General features: G+C 36.7%; 1 protein-coding gene across 3 annotated transcripts in view; it reads left to right on the top strand.

Moving 5' to 3' along the window:
- Positions 1–25,453, top strand: part of OXR1 (oxidation resistance 1) — a 451,782-nt gene that overhangs the window by 40,712 nt on the left and 385,617 nt on the right. Inside the window, exon 2 of one of the 3 annotated variants that reach the window (XM_074316799.2) lies at positions 14,462–14,553. The exons of the other annotated variants lie outside the window; for them this stretch is intronic. The gene's annotated coding sequence lies outside the window, so the exon portion shown is untranslated. The remainder of the gene's footprint in view (positions 1–14,461; positions 14,554–25,453) is intronic. 3 annotated transcript variants of the gene reach the window in all.

Genomic DNA, 25,453 nt, shown 5'->3' with positions numbered 1-25,453 from the left:
TATTGCTATTCCAACCTTTTCTTTCCCTTTCCATTTTCATGAAATATCTTTTTCCATCCTGTTACTTTCAGTCTATGTGTCTTTTGATTTGAAGTGAGTCTCTTGTAGGCGTATATGTAAGGGTCTTGCTTTATTATCAATACAGCCACGCTATGTTTTGATTGGAGCATTTAATCCATTTACATTGAAAGTAATTGTTGGTAGGTATGTAGTTATTGCCATTTTATTATTCATATTTTTTATCTTTTTTTCTTTTCATCTTAAAGTAGTCCCTCTAAGATTTCTTGTAATACTGTTTTGATAATAATGAACTCCTTTAACTTTTTCTTCTGTGGGAAGCTGTTCATCTGTCCTTCATTTCTAAATGATAACCTTGCTAGGTAGAGTAATCTTGGTTGTAGGTTCTTATTTTTGTTTTATCACTTTGACTATTTCCTGCCAATCCCTTCTGGCCTGCAAAGTTCCTATTGAGAAATCATCTGAGAGTCTTATGGTTGTAGGTTCTTATTTTTGTTTTATCACTTTGACTATTTCCTGCCAATCCCTTCTGGCCTGCAAAGTTCCTATTGAGAAATCATCTGAGAGTCTTGTAGGTAACTCACTTCTTTTCTCTTGCTGCTTTTAAGATCCTCTCTTTGCCTTTAAGATTTGGCATTTTAGTTATGATGTGTCTTGTTGTGGGCCTCTTTGGTTTCATCTTTGAATGAGGTTTGGGACTCTCTGCGCTTCCTGGTTGTGTATATCTATTTCCTTTGCCAGGTTAGGGAAGTTTTCAGTCATTATTTCTTCAACTAAATCTTCAACTTCTTGCTCTCTCTCTTATCCTTCTGGTTACCCCTATGATGTGAATGTTGGTAGTCTTGATGTTGTCCCAAAGGCCCCTTAAATTATTCTCATTTTTTTGGATTCTTTTTTCTTTCTGCTATTTCGATTGGGTGTTTTCTGCTACTTTATCATCTGAATTGCTGAATCGCTGATTCGATACTCTGCTTCATGTAAGCTACTGTTGATTCCCTCTAGTGCATTCTTCATTTCTGTTATTGTAGTCTTTATTTCTAGCTAGTTCTTTCTTAGTTGTTTTTCTTTCTCTCCATTTTTATGTTTCTTATCTCTTTGTTGAAGTTATCCCTGAGATCACTGAGCATCCTTATAATCGGTGTTTGGAATTCTGTGTCTGGTAGATTGCTTCTCTCCATTTTGTTTAGTTCTTTTTCTGGAGCTTTGTTCCATTCTTTTATTGGGACATGTTTCTTTGTCTCCCCATTTTTGGTTGTCTCCCTGTGTTTGTTTCTATGTATTAGGTAGGGCTGCTATATCTCCTGGTCTTAGTAGAGTGGCCTTATGTAGTAGGTGTCCTGTGGGATCCAGTGGTGTAGTCTACCACTGGATGCTCTGTAGCTGGGTGCTCTGGGTGTGTCCTTTGTATGTGTTGTGTGTGCCTCCTGTTGTAGTTGAGCCTTGGTTGCTGTTTGCACACCAGTAAGAGGGACTGACTCTCAGACTGAATGGCTGTAAGGACTGGCCATGACTACAGAGGAGGAGTTGTGGTGCAAGGGCTGACCCTACAGAGCAGGGATTGCTTTAGCAGGACTCTGGTGCCTGCCCAGTCTGTTCTTTGGATGTGTCACCTTAGAGGTGGCCAGATGATGCTCTAGCTTGTCCAAAGCTGACCACCAGCTGTGCCAGCCCAGGGCTGTCCTGGGAAGAGACCCGCTGCAGGCCAAGTTTATCCGCAGCCTGCAACCTGCCCAGTGCCACCTGGTATGAGCTACAAAGCCACCCACAGATGGCTGCCACCTGCACTGGACTTGGAGGTGACTTGAGAGGCCAATCTGTGAACTGAAGCCATCTGTATCTAGTTCCGGTCTTAGGCCTGCTTAGCCAGAGTTGCAGGACATATCAAAACCAGATGCTGCTTGTTTGGATTTTGTGAACCTTTGAGAGATTTTATGAAAGTCCACAGCATGAGCTAAGACAGGTTGTTTGTACAGAAATGCTACTGGAAGAGGCTGGAGTATGCCTGAAACTTGGGTGGGGTTTCAGGGAATCACTAGGGCAGGGCAGATAAAAGGTGATAGCCAGTTTGATGGAGACTCAGATGTGGCTCCTGCCTGCATCTGCACACAGGGATGGGGAGGGCTCAACAAAGAAACAACGGCTCCTGCCACCTATTCCCTCTGGGAGAAAGTTTCTCCTCTAGCCCTGTCCTGAAGCTAGTTAATTCATCTGTTCCCCATATGTTCTCTGTGCCTTTTGAACTGCTGCTCCTGAGCTGGAGCTCAAAGCAAGTGAGTCCATCATCGAGTAAGTCTGTGCACCTAGGACTGTAGCTGCCCTCCAGCTCATTTAGCCACAATCTTGGCTGGTTTTCACAGCCAGAAATTATGGGGACTTCTCTCCACGGCACTGGATTCCTGGGCTGGGGATCCTGGTGTGGGGCTCTGACTCCCTTGCTCCTGTGGAGGGGAACTCTACAGCTGAGATATCCTGCCTAATTTCCATAAGGGTGTGGGACCAGCCCATTCGGTGCCATGTCTCAGCCCCTCCTGCCAGTCTTGAGGTGGGTTGTCTATGTCCATAGTTGTAGGACTTAAGGCAATTGTCAATTATGATTGTTCTGTGGTTTACCTATAATTGATGTGGTCCTGAGAGGAGGTGAGCTCAGCTTTTATCTACTCTGTCATCTTGACTGGAAAAATGTATTGTTTTCTTTGAGTAAAGCTTTTAGGGATTTCTTTTTGTTCTCAGTGTTCTGAAATTTTATATTGATGTGCCTTAGGTTGATTTATTATATGAAATTTTTAGTAGATCCCTTCGATCTGGTGACTCATGTACTTCAGTTCTATTGTATTTTCTGATACCATTTTCTTTGATGAGTCTCTTGGTTTTCTGCTCTGCATTTCTGGAGGTGCTATAGTATGGATGTTAAACCAACTTTGTGGGTCCTCTCATTTTCTTATTCTTCTCTAATTTTCCTCTTTTTGTCATGCTTTTTCTACTTTACAAGTGCAATTTCTTCAGCTTTGCCTTTCATTTTCTTTATTGGATGTATTAATTCGGCTCTTTTAATTTTCACAGTATTTTTATAATACCTTGTTCTTGTTTCATGCTTGCATATCTTCTTTTATTGATTATAGTTTTCTAAAGTTTTCTTCTGTTCTCTGCATTTTTTATTTTTTCTTGTTTTCTTATTCTCTGTCTTTATTGCACATTCATATTTGCAAATGAGGCATTTAAAAGCCAATTGTATACCTGGTATTCAAGGGTATAACTTGTTGGTTGGTAAGCTTCATGGTATTGTCATGTATTCATTTTTAATCATTTTATTTGGTATTTATACCAAACTATATATCTCTATCTCCTATCTTATTTCTATCTCTGTCTCTGTCATCTATTGTTTATACACCAAACTGAGAGTAACTAAGTATTTTATTTTGTGCTTGTTAATTTTCTCAGGGAGGAATATTCTGAACTCCTTTCTAGTAGGCTTCTGTCATTATTAGAACTAAGTAGGACAGGTTGGTTGGCATGTGGTGGGGAGGGGGATTACTTTTTAGTATATAGACATTCACTAGATATTTACTTACTCCCTGTTTTGTTTTGTTTTTTGTGACACCCTATCTCTTGCTTCTCCCTGGGATCTTTTATACTTTGATTCATCTTTTTTGGAGAAAAAACAGCTGTGCTCCTGCCTCCGTGGAGGAGGTATAATCATCTAGTTGCTCAGGATAGAAGATTGCATCTAAGGGCCTGTATGCTTCTTAGATGTTCAACCAATCATCCTTTTTATCTCCACCCTAGCCACTACCTTCAGAAATACAAGATACCCTCTCTTCCTACCCTTTTCTGATTTCTATCAATTGACTTTGCTTATTTCTTTGCTGTTGCGCCTCCTTACACCTTCTTGGCATTGAACTGTCAGGTTCCTCTGCTCTGTTAAGTCAATTATCACTCATTGTTCTAATTTCTAGCATTCATAATTTGCACTCCATCTCTCCCTCTTCCATTCGATTCTCTGCCATTGTCTCTCTTCCTATTTTTATTGTTCTTCTGAATTTATGCCCTTTATTAACACTTGTGTGTAGTTACAGGAGGGAGCAGAGGCTACCTTATTTAACTGGGTGTTTAAAGATTTTGACGTTTAAAAGATTAGCGTTTTATAGCATTTCAATATATTCTTGAACACAGGCTATCTTGGTATATATACATCTCCTCTCTACCCTCGTTTTCCTCCTGCGCAGCAGTTCCCAGTCATACTGTTATAAAACTCTACCCTGAGTGCATTAGGATAAATAACTGAACTCAATCTCAGTTCAATCTAGGGCCACCTTCAATTTCAGTCAGGGAGTCATTTATAGTGAGATGTGTGGAACAGGCATAGAAGAAGATTTGGGGTAGTGGAGGATGTAGAGCAATTCTTTTTCCTAGCTAGTGTTCTTTCCTGTAATAATAGAAAGCATTCCAAAGCAAAGAGTATTTGTGTTTAAAGAGAGTTACATATGAGATGTCCTCCCAACTTTGCATACATTCATTCATGTAGTACTTATTAAGCACCTAATGAGATTCAGGAACTGTTCCAGGCATTGGAGATGCAGTAGAAAATAAAACTGACAAAATCCACGTCCTCATGGAACTTATGCTTTTGTGTTACTGGTAACTCACCATGCAGTGAACACTTGACATTTGAGATAAATGCCCAACTTTGAAAGTCTGTAGTCACTTAATGCGTACCACTACAGTGTATACCTTACTTATAAAACAAATGCAACAGTCAAAACTACAAAACACTGTGGATTGGAGATGTTGGGTATATTCATCCATTACTGTGCAGCAAATTACCCCACAATTTAATGGCTTAAAGATACAATTCATATTTATCATTTCACACAATTTTTACGGGTCAAGGCTTTAGAAGTGGCTTAGTTGGATACTGAGACTGAAAGCTTCTCACGAGATTGAGTCAATTTGCCAGACAGGACTGCAGTCATCTGAAGGCTTGACTTGGGTTGCTTCCAAGATGTGTTCATTCACCTGGTGCTAGTTGTTGGCAAGAGGTGTTAGTTCTTTCCCCTCTGGGCCTCTCCATGCTTGAGTGTCCTTATGACATGGGGCCTGGCTTCTGCCAGAGTGAGCAAGCCAAGAAAATAAGACAGAAGCCACAATGTCGTCTATGACCTAGCCTCAGATGCCACGCTCCTTCATTTCCACCGCACTCTGTTAGATCAGCTAGCTCTGTTCATTGTGGGAGAGGATGCACGGGGGTATGAATTCTAAGAGGCAAGAATCACTACAGGTCATACGGGAAGTTGGCTACCACACTGGATATTTATCCAGGCTCCCTCACTTGTTGGGTTACTCTATCTTTATCTGCTATGACTGCTATAACAAAGTACCACAGACTGGGGTCTTATAAACAACAGACATTTATTTCTCACAGTTCTGGAGGCTGGGAAATCCAAGATCAAAACACCAGCAGGTTTGGTGTCTGCTGAGGGATTGCTAACTGCTTCATAGGTGGCCATCTTCTCACTGTGTCCTCACATGGCAGAAGGGGTAAGGGAGCTCTCTTGGATCTCTTATAAGAGCACTAATGGGCTCTATTTTAGAAAAGCCCTCATAGCCTAATCACCCCCAAACACCCACCAAAAACACCATCACATTAAAAATCAAGTGTCAACATGAATTTTTGGGGTATGCAAATATTCAGTCTATAGTACTCTCAGTGACTTAGATAAATGCACTTAGATGAACTAAATCTCATGGTGTTACTTGTGAAGAATCAAAATAAAGGATAGCTTCTTGAAAGCTATTTATAAAGCTTAGATTGACCCAACAACCTACCGTGTTTCCCCGAAAATAAGACCTAGCTGGACCATCAGCTCTAATGCGTCTTTTGGAACAAAAATTAATACAAGTCCTGGGTCTTATTTTAATATAATATAATACTGGGTCTTATATAATACAAGACTGAGTCTAATATAATATAAAATAATATAATATAATATAATATAAGAGTCTTGTATAGACTCTAAATGAGTTGAACTTAAAATTATCCCTTCAGATGTTAATAAAGGATACCTACATTGTGTATATGTTTGGTGTTTAATCTGGGTAGGCCAAATAATCAGATGACACCAAAACAGAGACTTCTGTTTCAAAGAGCCAATGTTTTGAACTGCATAGCATGCATTTTGGAGATATTTTCTTATTTAGAAATGTGGTCATTAGAATCATGTGATCATAAACAGCATCAGAGACCACTAAGCAAAGTGAAATTTGAAGAGGTATAGAGGATCTTGATTTTTCCCCCTCCATATGCATTTTTCATTCTAGCTCTCCAAATAGTCATAATGCTCTGTGAAATACTATTTCAGGGTGATGGAATGTTGGCTTCTTCCTTGTTGAGAAATAGTTGCTATTATCATGACTACCTTCAAGATTGGTGAATTTTTACTATAACTTTACATAATGCTGTTAGAGCTACAAGTTCATTCTTGGAACTTTTAAAATTCCCTAAGTACATACTTTGTTTTTTGTTGTTTTTTTTTTGAGAAAGTTGTAATTTTAATTTTAAATCCACTGGAAACAAATATCATTAGAGTGCAGCATATTCTGTCCTGCAGTAGATTGTAGAAACATGCAAATGAGTCACACTATTTTCCATGGTCATTTGATTTTCATTTGGATGTTTTGAATTTAAAGCAATTTTCCTAAGTTGTTGTCCAGTAACCTGACACCATGTTTTACTGTGGAAGACGTTTTTTCTATCACAAGCACAATTATCCATTGAAAGATACCTATTGCTATTTTGTGATGAGAGAGAATCCCTAGTCCACTGGAGTTTTTACTGCTTCTTGCTAGGACAAAATGAATTCTTCCAGCCATATCACAGCCTAAAAATATATTATTTCTATGGCAGGAATCCAGTGCCAAAAAAAAAAAAAAAAAAAAAAAAATCAGATAGCTTTTTAGGGAACTCAAACGTCTCATGTAGGTAGGAAGTGTAAGACTCACTGCCATATGCTCTTCTCATCCTGTAGCCCTCAACAGTAAACTGGTTACAATTTAACATGTACCTCTGTGCCTCTGTAGCATCATTTTTCTGAAAACGTATGAGGAGATCCAGAATACCATTACTTTTACTAGAAGTTAAAGAGGAGATTTTTGGTGAACCTTCCAGTGGGGGTTTAAGAGAGGACTGTTAAATTCTGGACGATGTTTCCATAGTACTTTTTTGATAGGTGTCATGTGGAGAAAAAAAAAAAAATCTGTGAGCATGCAAATTCAGGAAATTATAAGTCTGTAAACACAGCTCTACAGGTTTTCTTAGTGCTGGTGGTCACAGAGCACATGATGATGGTGCACCCACAAGGGAATATTTTATACAAATCCAAAGTTGCGGGGAGCTCTTTTTCCTCTAGGAGTGTGTCAGGAAGTGAGTATGGGACAGATGCTGGAAAACCCCTTTATAGGTACTTCTCATTGACTGCAAACTAAAGTTCACTTTTTTTCTTGATGTGTTGATCAAGGTGTGACCTCTACAAAAACTTGCATATTATGGACAGCAGTGCATTTTTCACCAGGGCTTCTCCAATTTTAAAGGGAAAGCAATATTTGATATGTTAATTAGGGATGGACCTGAATATAATATGCCTGAATCTAATATTAGGTTTAATTACCTCTCCATTTAAGACACTGAGTGCACTTTGCTTACTGCCTAAGCTAAAGTTAAATGCATTGAAATTTTGAATTCCCTTTTATATGCCATATACCTCAGTAACATTTAAAATATTTATGGAATGAATCAGCTGGGCTTCCTTTGTGCCAGGCAGTGGGCTAAGAGCTTTACAAACCTGAACTCGTAAATGATGACATTAAAGAAACTCAGTAAGTGGTCCAGGGTTCCACCCCTGGTAACTGAAGCAAGGACTCAAACCCAGCCCTGCCTGGCTTCACACAACTGCCTTCTGGCTGCTAACTACCTCCTGGCAAGTATAGACAGGGATAGATGCTAGTAATTTGTTGTTAAATCTCATTAAAGAAAGAATATCCTGATTTATGTGAAAATAATGGCATCTTAACTGAATTATCTCTGCACATCACATTGGCTTTAGTATTAGTGATCAGAGAGTAAATATCCTTGAAATAAAATGAAAAATATATTTCTAAGAAAATTGTTTTAAGCACATGAAAGTATATTTTAGCAGAGTGTTTGTTTTTTCTAAACTTGTCAAGTTGGCATTTCTTGAAGAGGCATTGTAATGGAAAGGACCTTAGACTATTTGAAGCACTATTCTGCCACTTACTGGATATCCTGTTTTGGTCAATTTTTTTTTTTTTACCTCTTTGAAGCCTGAGTTTCCTTCAACATAAATGGATAAAGTTGTATTCATAGGATTGTTATGAATCTTAAATGAAAGAACTTTCTATAAAACACATCGCACAGGACAAACAGCCAGTAGCAAATAAATGGTATTTTTCTTCCCCCTTTCCCTACCTTAGTAATATTTTATTTATTTATTTATTTATTTATTTATTTATTTATTTATTCATTCATTCATTCATTCATTCATTCATTTATTATTAATTTCAGGTGTACAAAGCAACTTAATAGATGTTTACACCCCTCACAGTAATAACACCCCTCCCCAAGCTATGACCTCTCTGACATCTTATAGACACAATATAGTCACGGGGATATGAAATACAGGAGGGGGAATATAATCAACAATGTTGTAAAGATCATGTAAGGTGCCAGATGGGCACTGGACTTACCAGGGGGATCACGTCATAAACTGTGTAGATGCCTGACCAATGAGCTATACACCTGAAGAGCTGAAGTAGAATAATATTGTATGTCAACCTTAGTAATATTTTAAGTTTTAATTTGTCATAGAAATTAACTTATTTGATTTTTTTTTTTTTTTAAGTAAGATAAAATATCTGGAACCTTCTAAAACTGGACATCCTCCTGACAAACTAATTTATAGTTGGAGATCTTTAAAGTCTAGCTGAAACTCGCCTTAAAAAACCTTTTTTCTTGATTCTCAGGCTCATGTTTTTGCTCATTTAACATTTCAGAAATGTTCAGAAAAGCTGTTATTAATTCACCAGCAAGACTTACAATCAATGGCACCTTAGAATCAAAGAAATGCAGTAGAAAATATAACGAGTAACATAGCAAAACATTGTACTCTATCATATAAGCAACTCTTATTTTCTGCATTTCATTGAAAGAAAACTGAGGCTCAAAAAGCCTGCATGACAATGGGTACAGAAAGAACTTCTGATTCTCTTTGTCAGAGAAGGGCATCTCTACTTTTCTTTAACACTATCCCTTAATTCCACAAAGAATAAATAAAAATGAGCCAAATTGAAAACAAGAAGCATGTAGAGTATATGGAAAAACCTTTTTTTGGCATGTGTATTATTTTTAAACTTTGTTTCTCAAAGGCATTTAAAAATGGTATCTGTAGGATAGACCATTTAGAGAGGCAGTTGGTCCTGAATGGTTTGTGTGAATTTATAGTAATTTTTGTCAAATTAAAAGCTGTAGTAAATCCTAGGACATTTCTATCATTATAGTGGCCCAACATTGCAGACCAAATGTGTAAAGGAAAATCTGACCATTGGAGAAATAATAGGCACCCATAATGGATGATTTTATCCTAGCGCCAACCTAGCTGTTGCTTCGGTTATATAAGGGTACACTTACGAAGCATGTGATTTAAAGCTTCTTTTTCTCTGTGTCAGGTATGGACAAACACAGGTTAATGAAAATAGCCAGGGAGGACTTTAGCCTCCTAGGATGGGATATCTGAAGAATAATGACATTCATTCTGCCTTGAAGGCTGTAATCAATCTTTATTGAAAGAATCTAGACTGAAGACATGCAGGGCATTTTGGACAATCCTACCTCATTACGTTTTGCATTTATCTGCCATCTTCTTACCTCTTTTGATCATTGAGGGTTATAACCATTTACTTACAGTACTTTTTTGTTTTTACAAAGGAAGATAAATGGACCTATAATGTTAAATCACATCCTTGGTTCTTTATTTTATTTGGATCCCTGTAAAGATTCAATGTTGAACTTCTCCCTTCAAAACTTAGGTAAAACAGGCTAGGTGATTTGATATGTTTATTTTCTCTTTGAAAAGACACAGTAACATTTTTAACTGCAATTTTATGACCAAGTTTGTAAGATACCCTCAATGATTTTTAACATTAAACTTTGTGTAATACGACTGATTTTATATTTATATTACATATTACATATGTGTGTGTGTAAAGAAATTTTTGTGCAAGTGACTAGTCTAAGATCTCATTTAAATTATTGATCATAGTAATGCATTTTGCATAAAGTATAAACTTAAGGTATATTTTCCTTGAGCTCATGCCCCCAGATGACTTTCTAGCTAGAACATCATTGGAGCAAGTCGGTCAAAAAAAAGGCGAGCTCCTCTCCCATTACACAACACAGTGCTTCTGGGTACTTCCTGTTTTGAGCAGCTGTAGGATTTAATTTACACAGCAGTATGCCTCAGAATATCTTTCAGGAGGAGAACTCTCATTCTTTCTCTACCCCCTCCTTGTTTTCTAAATCCCGCCAAAGGAATTAGAGAGTTTTTATTGTTTTTCTAAAAATTAAAACTTAGAAAAAACTTCTCTTTTTGCACTCAGCCACAATGAAGTACATCAAGATTCTAATCTTCCACCCATAAAAGAGGACACAGAGGAAAGACTAACAAAGAAAATAAACCTGTTATGTAAAGAATAATATTAAATGTGAAGATAAGATTAATATATTCCAAACAGCTCTGACAAATAATTATGATTATATTATTAAACTCCAGTCCTTCTTATATAAACTTTATAAATATGCAGTATATGTGATGCTTATACACAAAGGCTTCTTAAACAGAAATCCAGCCTTGAGAATTATGGTAACAAAATTGATAAATTTTAAAAATATCAATTGCTTTGTTGCCTGAATGTAAACACAACACAAAACGAAAAGTTTAAAGTAATTTGTTAGGATTTCTCCTCTGTCCCACCCTAGAACTGGTTAAAATATCACTAAATGAGAATGTTTTTAAAAAGCTATGTTATATAATATTTATTGCAATATCGTTTGTTCCAAGTTTAGTTTAAATGACAAAGTCATGGTAATCTTTCTGGCCAATTGTTTTATTTGATGGTTCTTCCTTGATCAGAGATTTTTAACATCTCCTCAAAGCCTGAAAGAAAGCTTTAATTTTTGTGTGTGGTATTCAGGATTTACAAAAAACCTGTCTTGTTAGCATCTTCTCTTACCCTTTCTCCCTGCTTCCTATGCTCCTCAACCTGTCTGCCTTTTCTCAAAGTGTTTTAGACTTTCGCTGTCTTTGAAATACCTCTCTCGTCACTTTCTTGTCTAGCAAATTCTGATTATTCTCAAAGCTCAGCTCAAATTTCCCCTCAAGTGAAGGCTTTTGCATCCTTCTCTCTCCTATCTCCTGGCCAAATTATTTACTGCCTCATCTGCATTCCTTCACTCCTTCATTTACATCACAAGTATGGCATGTATTGCACTAATATTATAGGATACTTGCTTTTCTGCTATTTTCGTTATTCTTTTGGAGAGCAGGAACAATATAGGTATTTATCTTTTTATCACTAGAGCCTGACATGGTGAAAGAGATAAATAATTAAACTGAATCATAGGTCTATCTACAGTTGTCAACAGCCATTTTAATACATGAGGAAGAAAATATCCAAAATATCTTCCCTTTTATATGAATGTATTAATCTTAGTGTTTTAGTGGATGGACTATTTAAATAGTTAATATTTCTATTTCTGTATATTCCCAAGGTAACTTACATTGCTGCCATGTTCTAGCTTCGCCTTAAGATTCCTTACAAGACTAATTGCACTAGCTACAGTATATCATACCCTTCTCTTTAAACTGAGTACTTTACAGGCTCTTACTTCCATAAGATCTTCTAGTGGAAGTAATTTAGGGTTGGTTTCTATCCAGAAGCCTTCCATGTAGCTAGCTGATGGCACTTAAGTGGAGCCAGAGAAAAAGATAAAAGAGCAGGCTAACTACCCCTTTGCCAAGGAGCCAGAAGGACACGCTGAAAAATGATGTTCCTTCGACTAAAGAAAATAGCATTCCACCGAAGGTAGCACATTTTCAGACTGGTGATTAGCCAACTTTATATCCAGAGGGAAAGCAATTCAATAGAAGAGGAGTAGACTTTCAGAGAACTAAATTTTTGTCTCTGTTTGGGCTGAAGAAACAAGGCCTATCTTGCCCATCTTGAAGTAGGGCAATTAAAGCTCTTTTAGTCTGTGAGGAAAAATCACACTCCCAGGGAATTTTAAAAGGCCTTTTTCTTGTGAAATATGACAGTTTGAAGAAGCCTTTTCTTCTTCCATTTACTCCTCCAATGAGGAAACTTATCTTCCTGACAAAAATTACATTAAGAAACAGCTGCAGCCATTTCCCTTTAGGCAGCATTCTGGGGGAAAACGAGTATTTGAGAGAATAACTCCCTGAAGATAAATGGGTTTTTCAGTAGCTTTGGGCAGGAGGAATAAAGGTGATCCTTTATTTTTTTTATACTGTGGGCATTTAATAGGCTGGTGAGCCCAATTTGAAAATCAACAAAACTTTTTTTGATTAGGAATAATTGTTGATCAGCAGTATTTCTTGTCGTCTTTGAAGTTTAGATGGCGGGGATGGGAGGGCCTGTGATGGATTAAGGTTCTTTTCCCTATTTCTAAGTTCAAGGCAGTCTGAGAGGTGTTCTTTTGTGGTCTGGAATGAGGCTGAGACGCTGAGTGAAATTACACTCTGTAAGTCTGTACCTCTTTTCAGGGAATACCTCTTTTCAGTCTCTCCAGCTGCAGGTCATGGAGCAGTTCTAACTATTATTAAAACCCAATGATGCAGTCACATCACACATCACATAAAATCCTGTCTCTGAAGTTGTACTTACGTGTTCACATCTCTCTTCATAATGTTCTGGGACTTTCCATTTCACCGTATCCCACTTTCTTTCCCCCAATGTCCTCACAGACATTTTCTTTTCTCATTGCTCACTTCTGCCTTAAGGATCTCCTTGCCATAGATTTTGGTTTCTTTAAATATTTGTGTCTCTAATTTACCTCTGATTAGCCCACAAAGACAAGATAGCCAAAATCTTCTTTAGAAGGGGAGAAGTGGAATGATTAAGAAAACTTATATTTAACTTTACAGTTTGTCCCATAATTTCACTGCCTTGTTTACAATGATGCTAATTGAATATGTCCTTCCATTTAGGATTTAGGACAACATAGGTAGTATTTTATCAGCTAAGAATTTCTCGGTGTATACTTCTTTCTACAAGTAATCTCTTGGTCACAGGTATGAAATCACTCTATGTTTGTAATTTTCATTCTCCTTCTCTCTCTTTTGTCTTTTTCTTTCTCTGTCATTCTTGACAACAGTTACTACTTTTTTTACAGCTTTTGACAGCGGAACATGTTGCTTAACATGTATAAGACTTAGTAACATAAATGTATAGCACTTCATGTGATAAGCACAAACTTTCTTCAAATCTAAGATTCATTTTCCCTCTACAAATTATATGTTGAAAACAATCTTTTTTAGGCAAAATGGACTTTGGAATCACAATTTACCAAAACAGAGCTTTGGAAAACTTTTACTTATTGATCAAAGAACCAATGGCTTTAAATATATTTTTCCTATATTAAATGTTTTTTGTTGACAATTCATTTTTCAAAGAAAAATATAATGACTTTGATAGTTTGATTTTTTTTACAGCATATTCATATTCGCCTTTCTTCCTCCTGCCCAAAGCTACTGAGGAACCAAACCCATTTATCTTAAGGGAGTTACTCTCTCAAATACTCATATTCTTCCAGAATGCTGCCTAAGAGGAAATGGCTGCAGCTGTCTTTCTTTTCTTTTCTTTTCTTTTCTTTTCTTTTCTTTTCTTTTCTTTTCTTTTCTTTTCTTTTCTTTTCTTTTCTTTTCTTTTCTTTTCTTTTCTTCCTTTCCTTCCCTTCCCTTCCCTTCCCTTCCCTTCCCTTCCCTTCCCTTCCCTTCCCTTCCCTTCCCTTTCCTTTCCTCCTTTCCTTTCCTTTCCTTTTTTCTTCTTTTATTTTCTTTGTGTTAATCATTTCTTTGCTTTTTATTTCATTTTAAAAAATAAAATTGTATTCCTAAATAGTAGATAAATTGGTACTCTTGTTTTGGAGTTATTAGTTCTTCTCTGACTTGCTTCATTTTTCAACATTGTTTTTGAGATTCATCCGTATTGATTCATTTTAAAGTATACATCAACTTATATCCTCACCTCTTCAAACACCTTCAGTGGCTACCCACTGCACTTAGGAATTAAATCCAATCTCCTTTCTTTTCCCAGCAGGCCCTACATGATTTGCCCTTGCTTGTTTCTCTTGCTACAGTTAAAGAAATGGAGTCTTTATGGTGAGAAGCGTCCTCCAAGAGCAGTTGTGTGACTGGCAATAGTATATGGTTCAAGGTATAGCAGGAACAGGTAAGAAGCAGAAGTTGGAGGTGCAGATTGAGGTTGGAGTGGGTGGGGGGTAAAAGGAACAGATCGACCAAGCAACCCTAGACGTTACTAAATAGAAAGATGAACCTTTACACCAATTTCTAGACGGCGTGAAGACTGTTTTGGAAGGATATTAGGTGAGCATTGAGAAGTAAGAGTGAGGTAGAAAGGAAAAAGTGTAGCTTTTCCTTCACATTCAGCCTTTCCAACCAACCAGAGTCACAGACCCCAGATTCTACTTCAAAGTTCATTTGAACTGATGTTAGAAGTTGCTTTTAGTTCTCTTGATAAAGGTCTATTTTCTAGAATGATGATTTATGCTATAGTTGTGAAATAAACACCTTTTTGATTGGGAACTACCAAATATCTACAGTATTTGATGTTGGAAAAACTTCATATTAACTTTTTGTTGAGAAGACTAGATTATTAATTGGAAAATATATTTGTTGTAACACCTCTTTGTACAACTTTTAGCTTCATTTCTCAACTAAGTAAAAACAACAATAACAAAACATTGCTATGCTAAAGAACAGTGTATGATGTAGAAGAAAGAATAAAGCACTTGCTTTGTAACTGTTATCCATTATCACGGCCGTTATTAATACAAATCAACTCTTGAGTCAACCTGAAGTTTGCCAGTCACATTTATTTTCCTTGATTGATGTTTTTCACTTGAATCTGAATGTTTTAGGAAGATGTCCATATAGAGAAAACTTTAACATATGTTTTACATTTATATTTATATGCAAATATCCAGATTATTTGATTAAATGGTATTATATAATTATATCATTTTTATTGTTTGCTATAAGATAAAATTCTCTTTAAAGGTGAAAGCATTTGTATATGAAGGTCTGTAGAAGAGTACATTTAGATAATGTTATCGCTTCCAATTTATTTTTGTTGCTTATAAAATGAAATTATAAAGAGACATATATACAGCCAGCAGTCATCATCAATGTGACTGATCTTTTAGACACTGAGATACCAAATATGTAGTTATTTGCTTTGGAATCTTTGGAACTGTAACAAGTTTGAATAAATATTTTGACTGTGATCGCTAATAATTATAATATTTGGTGGGAATGTACCATCTTTTGATCACATCTTCTGTAAAAAATTGAACTTACTTGGCACATGTCTCCCTCCATTTCCCACCCGTCCAGGAAGCATTCCCAAGGTAAACCAGTTGTACAAATGGAAGAATGTCCCCTTAGTATATTGATTGGAAAATGACAACCACTGTTGTGATTTCCATTTGGATGAGAAACTGGGGGACTTTCTAGGGAAAACACATAACCCTGTTTCTAACAGTTTGACCCAGGCGCAAAGCCTGGAGTAATTTTGCTGGAATGAATAGCCTGGTATCTTTACTCTTAGATCTTCTCATTAATTAATATTTGAGTTCCAGGGAGAAGAAGAAGAAGAAGTTCTAAGACTGTTTGACGTAATAATACGTAAGAAATGGTGTCATATAGTTTGGTTTTTCTCTATCACATAAATTCTTGCATTTGAGGGACTCAGTATATCTCCAGTCTACCTATAGGGAGATTTCAGTGTCTGGCAAGTGATAAACATGGTGTCTGATATGAAACAGCAATACCCCCAGAACTGGCAGAACCCAGCAACAGTGGCTACATCCAGGGGTACCAGCAAGCCTAAGTCCAACTGAAAATGGCACCCAGTGAAAGTGCTGTGGGTGACTGCAACTCATGTAGGTATCTGGGGTCAGTATCCAGCATGTGCTAGTATTGGACCAGGCATTACCCACTAGAGGGGGCTGTGGCAGAAGAGAAAAGAAAAAGCAGAAGCCACATGGCAGCAACCAGTCAATCCAACCAAGCGATGGGCACAATTTTTTTTTAAATTTAAATATAGTTCATATGCATTATATATTACTTATATTAGTTTCAGGTGTACAATAATGTGATTTGACATTTTTATACCTTACAATGTGATCATTGCACTAACTCTAGTAATCACCTGTCACCATGCAAATTTATCACAACATTGTTGACTATATTCCCCATCACCTTTATTACCCATCCTTCCATCCCTTCCTCTCTGATAATCATCCCTTTGGTCTCTGTTTCCCAGAAATATTTGGGGAGCATTTTACTACCAGAAATATTTGGGAAGTACATTGTTGGCTGATGGAATTACTTGTGCATTTTCCAGTAACTTTTTTTTTTTAATATCAAAAAATAAAAAAGAATCAATTCTGCAATATGTTTGTGTAATTTCAAGATTTGTATATGATCCTCCAGAGTTGAAAAGTACAATATGCTACTGCAGTTAGAACATAGATGGAAAATGGGAGACCTTAGTTCTATTATCAGCTCCTTCGTTAAATTGTTGTATGTCTTTGACCAAATCGCTCAACTTTTCTGAGCTTCCATTTCCTCAGTGAGCTTGATTATCTTTATGATCCTTTTTAGTGAAAGCATATTCGTAATATTTTTATGATTTAAAAAGCACCTGAAATATATTTAAATGGATAGTAAATGATAAAATGAAAACATAGAGATTTGAGCGCCCTTTGCAAAGAACTGGTAGAATAGGGCTTGCTTCATATAAAGATATTTTTGGACTCTGAGTTGATCTCATTTTTACCAACTTACCATGGAACTTTATTAGTATATTCAAATAGTTCATTGCATGTGTGAACAATTAAATGGAAGGGAGAGAAAAAAATATTCTGCTAATGACATGACCATAATGTATTATTCACTTACCAGTAGGGGTAGCTAGTTGGGGCTGGGGGTGGGGGGGGGGGCTATCATTGCTTTTGATACTTGATTTTCAGTGTAGCATACAAACAAATATTTTCAGTGTAACCATCTTCTTTGAATTGCAAAGTCTGGAAGTATTTGATTAACGTTTTATTAAAGTTGCCAGTAATTTAATTTAATATAACCGATTTGTTATTGGATGTTTGAAATGGGCTTAGCATTGGATATACATTATTCACAAGAGTTCTGTAATTATCTGGTTGGGGCAGTAAGATTTTATTAAATGAAAAAAATCAATGAACCATAGGAAAGGATAAGACAATATGCAATTTAGTGGCAAAGAAGGGGTAAAGCAAAGAGGGGTGGATGAGGAAAAGCTTCCAAGTGAGTAAGACTTGACCATGGGCCTTAGAAACTGGGTGTTGGGGGTCTCCAAGACCACCCTCAGGCTCGATAATTCTCTACAAGGATTCACAAGATTCAGAAGTTGTTATACTTACAATTATGGACAATAAGAAATCAAGTAAAACTAAAGTCAAAGATTATGCAAGTGAACTTACTAGACCAGAAGTCCCCAGCCTTAGCTGTACATTAGAATCACCTGAGAAGCTGTTAAAACTCCTGATGACTGGGCCAGTCCCTAGACCAATTAAATAATAATATCTGTGGGTATAACCAGAATCAGGTTTTTAAAACTTTCCAGATTACACCAATTTACAGCCAGGTTTGTGAACCACTGCTCTATAATGCAATTTCCATGAGGGCCAGGAGTTTATCTCCTTCACAGGTGTGTCCCCAGTACCTAGAGCAGAACCTGCCACATGGTATATGTATGACATAAACCTAGAAGCAACATTTAATTGAGGCTAGTTTTTAGAAACTCAAAGTGACGTGAAAATAGGTGGTTACTTGGCAATTTTAGACAAGATCATAATCAATAAGTGTATGTTAGGCCAGAGAAGACACAAAGCACTAACAGAACTTTAGCCTTCTTTTTTTCAGGGGGGAGGGGGTTCTTCAGTGTCTAGCACAGAACCAGAACTACAGTAAGAACTCAATGAATTTATTTTCAAGTAAATCAATTAACGAACATGGCTAAAATGCAAAAATAAAACAATGACAAATAAAATAACAACAAAACGGGGGCTGGCCCGGTGGCTCAGGCGGTTAGAGCTCCATGCTCCTAACTCAGAAGGCTGCCGGTTCGATTTCCACATGGGCCAGTGGGCTCTCAACCACAAGATTGCCGGTTCAGCTCCTCGAGTCCCTCAAGGGATGGTGGGCAGCGCCCCCTGCAACTAGCAACGGCAACTGGATCTGGAGCTGAGTTGCGCCCTCCACAACTAAGACTGAAAGGACAACAACTTGAAGCTGAATGGCACCCTCCACAACTAAGATTGAAAGGACAACATCTTTACTTGGAAAAAAAAAAGTCCTGGAAGTACACACTGTTCCCCAATAAAGTCCTGTTCCCCTTACCCCCCCCCAAAAAAAAACCCAAACAAAAACAAAACAAAACAACAAAACAAAAAACTGAGTTATAGTATATATAGGCAAAATAGATGTAATTAGGCATAGTGATTCCATTCTTTTGACATTGTACCCACAAAGCAAATTGTTCTTTCAAGTTCATTATTTTTACTTTGCTTTAATGCCTTGTGATGTGATTGTGTAAGTCCCAGGTTAGTTTCCCGACTATTGTGTAATTGATCATGGGCATGGAACTTTTTAGAATCTGTGTTTCTGATCTGATTAAAGAGGGGATTGGATAATAAAATCCTTTGGAATTTTAAATCTGTGATTACAGATGGAGAATTCTATTAATTAATAGAGATTGCTTTTAAAAATTCTTAAGCAGTTTTGAAAATGGACTATTTATTAAAATTGTTTTTTATTTTTTTTTTATTATTATTAGCTTCAGGTGCACAAGACAAAGCAAAACTTAGACGTTTATCATTTATATCCCTCACACTGTGTGAACCCCCTCCCCCCATCCACTATCCCTCTGTACATTCCCCAAATTAATTTTAAAACCCCCATGACCATCTTGTGGTTACCGACTTAAAATTATTTTTAACACATGAAAAACCCAAATGATATTGTATCAGCTTGGTCTAGAGTATTATATAGGATGAGTGTTGGGATACTCTGGTTAGACACATTTTCTTGTGTTTACATGGATGTGAAAATGTCAGCATTGCCTGTAGCATAATTGGAATAAGACAAAAAGGGTAAGAAGGAAAATGTATTGAAAAAAAGTGGGTTTTGTTTTCTAACCTAAATTCTACCTCTTGAAAGACAAACAGGTTCATTCTCTATTCAATGAAGATAAAAAAAGAATAAAGTTACCAGTTGATTTTTGCTTCTTATTAGAAAATTTTATTTTAACCTAAGCCAGAGATCTTTCAACCCCTCCCTACCCCACATATTCTCCACTTTAATCTTTTCTATAAGGGTCATCATTACTTCTAGGGTTTCTTCTGTGTAACACATTTCTACTATTTATGTTTCCATCTAAATATTCTCTTTTGAGATTAAAATTTTCTCTTTCTGAGCAAACAACTGTTTTATTTTTGGAAAATCTGAAACCAGAGTATTTTAAAAAGCATTTTTCCATCATCCTCTAGCCCCTTTTCTTTATTTCTCAACTTCAATATTTCTGAAATCTACAGTCAGTGTAATTTGGTCTTTGTACCCTCAAGGGGAAAAAGTGGGTTTTTTGTTTTTCATCAGAAAAACTATTTCCCTCCATACCAACCTTTCTTCCCCCTACTCAATTTAGAACTTTGAAGAGAAACAAGCTTTTTGTCCCTTCTGTAGAGTACAGAATTCTCCCACTGAGGGATAAAACACTGGAAATTCTGGCTTTTTTGAAGGTGCCTCTATTCCAGCTTCCTGCCACACCCCTTAGGCTATTATGGATGTAAATACCTGCCACTACATTTCTAGAGCCTATGCCTCTGCTTGTTTCCCATCTGCAGCTCTTGAGGCTACCATTCTGTCTGTTTTGTCTTCATTTTTGGATTTTCCTTTTTTCTTCCAAGCTCAATTTGTTGTAATATTTTATCCATCACTTCTGTGTGTTGGCAGTAGGAATTGGGAAATGCACATTAGCTCAATCTATCATATTATTGAAAATGTGAGTCTTGTAGTCATTGTCTAGGTTATTAGGTCACAGAAATTACCTCCATCCCTTCCTTTCTTCCTTTCCCCCTCCTCTTTGACTTGCAGGTCCTATAAGAGAAAAGCAACTCCAAATAAATGGACAGGGGTGCATTTCTGACATCCTCTGGGCTGCGCTGTATTCTCTGGGCCCAAATTACTTATAGTTTTCCTCTTATACACAATTCTCAATGTTGCTAATTAAATTACATTTTGATGATTATAAGTTGGTATTAGAAACTAGTAGGCTCTATAGGGTATTTATTTTCGTTCCAAATTTCGCATTCAACCATTCAATTAGTCCTTCAAGAAATATCTTTCGAATGTCTACAACCTCCTTCTCTAAGTGCTTGGGAAAAACAGACACAGATTCCTGCCCGTTTCTGTGGGAACAGAGACACAAAACATAATAAAAATGAAGGAGGAGAAGGAAGGAGAGGAGGAGATGGAGAATAGCCAAAAATACAACAAAAAGTAAATTATGTGGTCTGTTAAAAGGTGATAAAAAGAAAGCAAATGACAGAGGAGGGTGAGGGGAACTGAGAGATGCTGTAACGCAGTTTAGAATACAATGGTCAAGGGGGGCCTTCTTGAAAATTGCACTTGAACAAAATCTCAAAGGATGAGGTATGAGACATGTGAATATCAGGTGAAAGAACATTCCAGGCAGAGGGAACATCTGTGCAGGCGAGAGCATGCCTGGAACATTTGAGCAGCACTGAAGAGGCCAGCTTGCTGGAGCTGGGTGATCAGAGGAAAGCAATAGGGAGTCAAGTTCGAAAGGTAGTGGGCAAGTGTTGAGGGACATCATGAAAGCTTTGTTGAACTTTATAGGAGATGGTGCCTTTTTATTAATTTATCTGCTTAGTGCATATGTATACAATAGTGCATATTTTGTAAATGAAATTAACTTGTAATTGATATATCATTACTACTTCCTTTATGAGAGAAATCATTCTATCATTTTAACTTTTAGGAAAATTCACACACATACATATATAAACATTTTAGTTTCACATCTATGATGAAAATACTTGCCTGTAATTTCAATAAGAAGGTGTCCTATAAAAGTTTTCACCTGTCTCTAACCACCAGACTCTTTTATGTTCTAGATTCAGCTTGAATGCAGAGTCTACATTATTAACTCATTGCTCGCTATAATTTTATTTTATGTTTAGTTCATTCATATTTGAACGACTTTGTGGAGAATAAAAATATGAAGAACAATTTTATATCTTTTTAAAAATTACAGCTTGAACCAGAGAGAAGTTACTTCTTGCTCCTACTCTTTGATTTCATTTTAATTTCAAAACTAATGTCACACTTTTAAATGTTAAATTACTATAAGGGTTTGTCAGATTTCTGTCTTTAATTATAACATTATTTATTATCTACCACGCTAATTTCTTTTCGGATTAATTGGAAGTACAACAGACACCAGCACAAAAATAGCAGAGGTCAGAATGCTTACCAAATTAGGTTCTGATAAAATGCATAATTCATGAAGTATATTCACTCATGTTTTCCATTGTCCTCAATTGAAAATGTGCCTTGCTAAATACAGCTGTCCACATTGTTTTAAATGTTGTTGAAATCTTTAGGTTCCTATGATTGTATACTTTTGAGTAAGTCTCTTTTGATTTATCATTTATCAATCATTTTATCATTGGCTTTCTTTATAAATGTTTCTTCCAAAAAGAATACTTTTTTACTTTGTACGGCAGGATTCTCTAAAAGTTGGTCATTCAGTGCCAAAAGAATTATGAATAATTCATAATTCCAATTAATCTACTGATAAGCAAAACATAAACTTATTTCACTACATAATGTACCCTTTTTTAACCAGTATTCTATTATTTTGTGTTTTCAAAAAGAAGAAACTAACTTGTTGTTCTTCCATTGGTCTGCACCAGGACTCTCTCAGCTGCAGTGGCACAAATTCAGTTCAAATTAGCTTAATCAAAATGGGAACCGGAAGGCTTAAAGGGCATGGGTTGCTTCAAACACTGTGGATCAAGGGCTTCACATGATCAGTAATACATTCCCGTGTCTAATGCAGTTCCTTTTGATGCCAAGTGTCAGTCAGGGGGTGCCAATAGCAAGTCTCTCTACTAACAGTTCCTTACGTTAGTTACTTACATTGTAAAAGTTCCTCAAAGCGACATTCTAAATCTCAGACCACATACAACTATTCTGAAAAAGTAGGCATGTGTTCTTCCCTCCATTCGAGTGGCTATCTCCTCAGTTAATGATGCTGCCTATTCATAACTCCTAGAGAAATATAAACAAACCAAATCAAAGAAAAATTATATTGTGTTTGGTCTTCTAGCATTCTTTCAAGTGCTAAACAGTCAGGATGCAAGTTGTACTTCAAAGATGGTAGTCTGTTGTTGCTCTGCGAATCATAACACAGTGCCCTGAGATGAGTACTCTGGAGTCCTTTTGAATTTGGGAGGTGTAAGATGCACTGATGTTTGTAGATTAGTTTCATTTGTTTCATAACAATAAAGAGGAAGATTATGATAACATGTTTATTATTGTTTTTACTCCTATCCCAGAAAATTCTCTTTTAAATTAAAAAAAACAACAACCACTTTATAAATTAAAAATAAATTTAATAAGCAAAGGAGGGATACCTGTCCAGAAGGCCACGGTAGAACATAAGCACAACAGTTCTAGAAGCTATCTGTGGGGGTTGTTAAAGTTCAATGTCAGTCAGCCTGTTTTCTGAGATTCATCTATAGAAAGGGTGACAATTTTGTGTTAGAGCCAAGAATAAAAGATAGAAACTGAAGTAATAGGAAAAAAGAAGACCTCCCTGAGTAGGAATAGAACCCTAAGAGGATTCCGCATCACCTACCATTTTTTTAGACCAGGACATTTGATGTATGTATCTTAGGGATTATCAGAGCATATTTCTCATTCCATAGTCATGATGTAGAAATTAAAATATCTCTGTTTGAATTAATATTCAATAGAATCATTGACCCTTTTCATTTCTGCTGCTCAAATTCATGACCCCATCGTCTCCAACCTGGATTACTGCATTGGTCCTTAGTGATCTGCCTGTCTGCCATCTGTTCCCTCTATGCCACGCTCAATTTTGGGGTCAGGTTCATCATTCTTTGGGGTCAAGCTAATTGTGCTACTTGTCTGTGCAATACTCATCAATGATACCTTCTCATCTGCAAGGAAAATGCAAATGCTTGTATTTGTACATGTGACCCTTTATGATAGACTTAGGACCTGGAATCTGGAAGCTGCAATAAAAACACAGTTCTTATCAGCTGGGTAGCATAGGTATTAGTTTATTTACCTTCTCGATCTAAGCATTCTCATTTGTACTAGGTCGTCAAAATAAGGATCTGCCGTAGAGACTCTTTTTAAGGACTAAATGTGAAAACAAAAATGTATGTGATACATTTACCACAGCAGCTGGCATATAGTTCATTCTTAATCGATGCTGGCTACACTCTGAATTCTATCTCCCTCCCTCGCTCCATCCTGGCCACTCTCTGGTATCTGCTCTATGATTTAGCTATAGCAGACTTCTTGGTTCCTGAACTGCCAACCTGTTTTATACTTCTTGACCTTTATACATTCTGCTTCTTCTCTTTCCCCCACTAGACCGATCGGTTTAAGGTTAGTAATTATATCTTACTTGCATTTACAGTGCTCCCTTGCACTTAGTTGAAGACTTGTTAAAATGTAATGTTGAATGGAATAATTGTTCATTTCTCAAAATAGAATTGTCTTCCTCATGTGTTTGCTTTTGATTCAGCCTCATGAGGGGATGATGTAGAAGCCTCCCTGGAAGAAACTGCATCACCCTAGGGCCATGGGTGTCAAGTGTTGCATAATAGGTTATTCGGGTTAAGTGCTATGATTTTCATAGCCCTTCTCAGTTTACTCTGACCAACATGTCTGTTTCAACTAAAGCTTGATTTAATATTAGATAATTTAAAAAATCTGAAAACTTTTATCCCAAAAGATACATGTACCCCTGTGTTCATTGCGGCATTATTTATGGTGGCCAAGACATGAAAACAACAAAAGTGTCCTTTGATAGATGATTGGATAAAGAAGATATGGTACATATATACAATGGAATACTACTCTGCCATAAGAAAAGATGAAAATACTGCCATTTGTAGCAACATGGATGGAATTTGAGATTATCATGTTAAGCAAAATAAATTAGACAGAAAAAGTCAAGAACCATATGATTTTACTCATATGTGGGATATAAAACTAAAAGCAACAAATGTACAGACAAACAAAGAAACGCAAACTCATAGACACAGACAACAGTGTAGTGGTTACCAGAAGGTAAGGTGGGCAGGGGAGAAGTAGAAGAGGTAAAGGGGGTCAAATATATGGTGATGGAAGGAGAATTGACTTTGGGTGGTAAACACACAATGCAATATATAGATGATGTATCATAGAAATGCATACTTGAAACCTATATAATTTTACTAACCAATGTCACCCCAAGAAATTTAATACAAAAAGGAAAGCATGTTCATTTAGTGTATTCAGAGAAAAAAGAAAAATCATCTCATGGGTAGAAGTTTCTCTGGACCTTTTTTTGTTTTCCTGATGGATGGGGTTTATGACTGCTGGGAGTTAAGAACTCTTCCTTGATTATGACTTGTTCTCTCATGACCCATCCTTTTCTGCATTGGAGAGCACCAGCATGATCCATTATGTGCAGGTCACTGCTATTGAGTTTATCGGGCTGTGTCATCAAGGTGTGAAAAGCTAGTGACCTCTCATTTTGATCAATTCAACCAAGGTCATTTGACCACAGTAAAATGCATTAGAAGCAGATCTTCTACAAAAATGGGTAGCTGCTTCTTGGTTACTTTTTCTAAGGACTCAGAAATAATAATTCTCTGATCTCTGTAAGCTAGTTTTGATAAAGGGTGACCAGCTGGGGTTTTTGAAAAGTTAAGAAAAGTATGAGGTGCTAAGAGGAACTAAGGTTC

Source organism: Rhinolophus sinicus, chromosome 6, assembly GCF_057876585.1.
Source record: "Rhinolophus sinicus isolate RSI-liver-muscle chromosome 6, RSI-T2T, whole genome shotgun sequence".
Lineage (NCBI taxonomy): Eukaryota > Metazoa > Chordata > Mammalia > Chiroptera > Rhinolophidae > Rhinolophus > Rhinolophus sinicus.
This window is presented reverse-complemented; position numbering and strand designations above follow the sequence as displayed.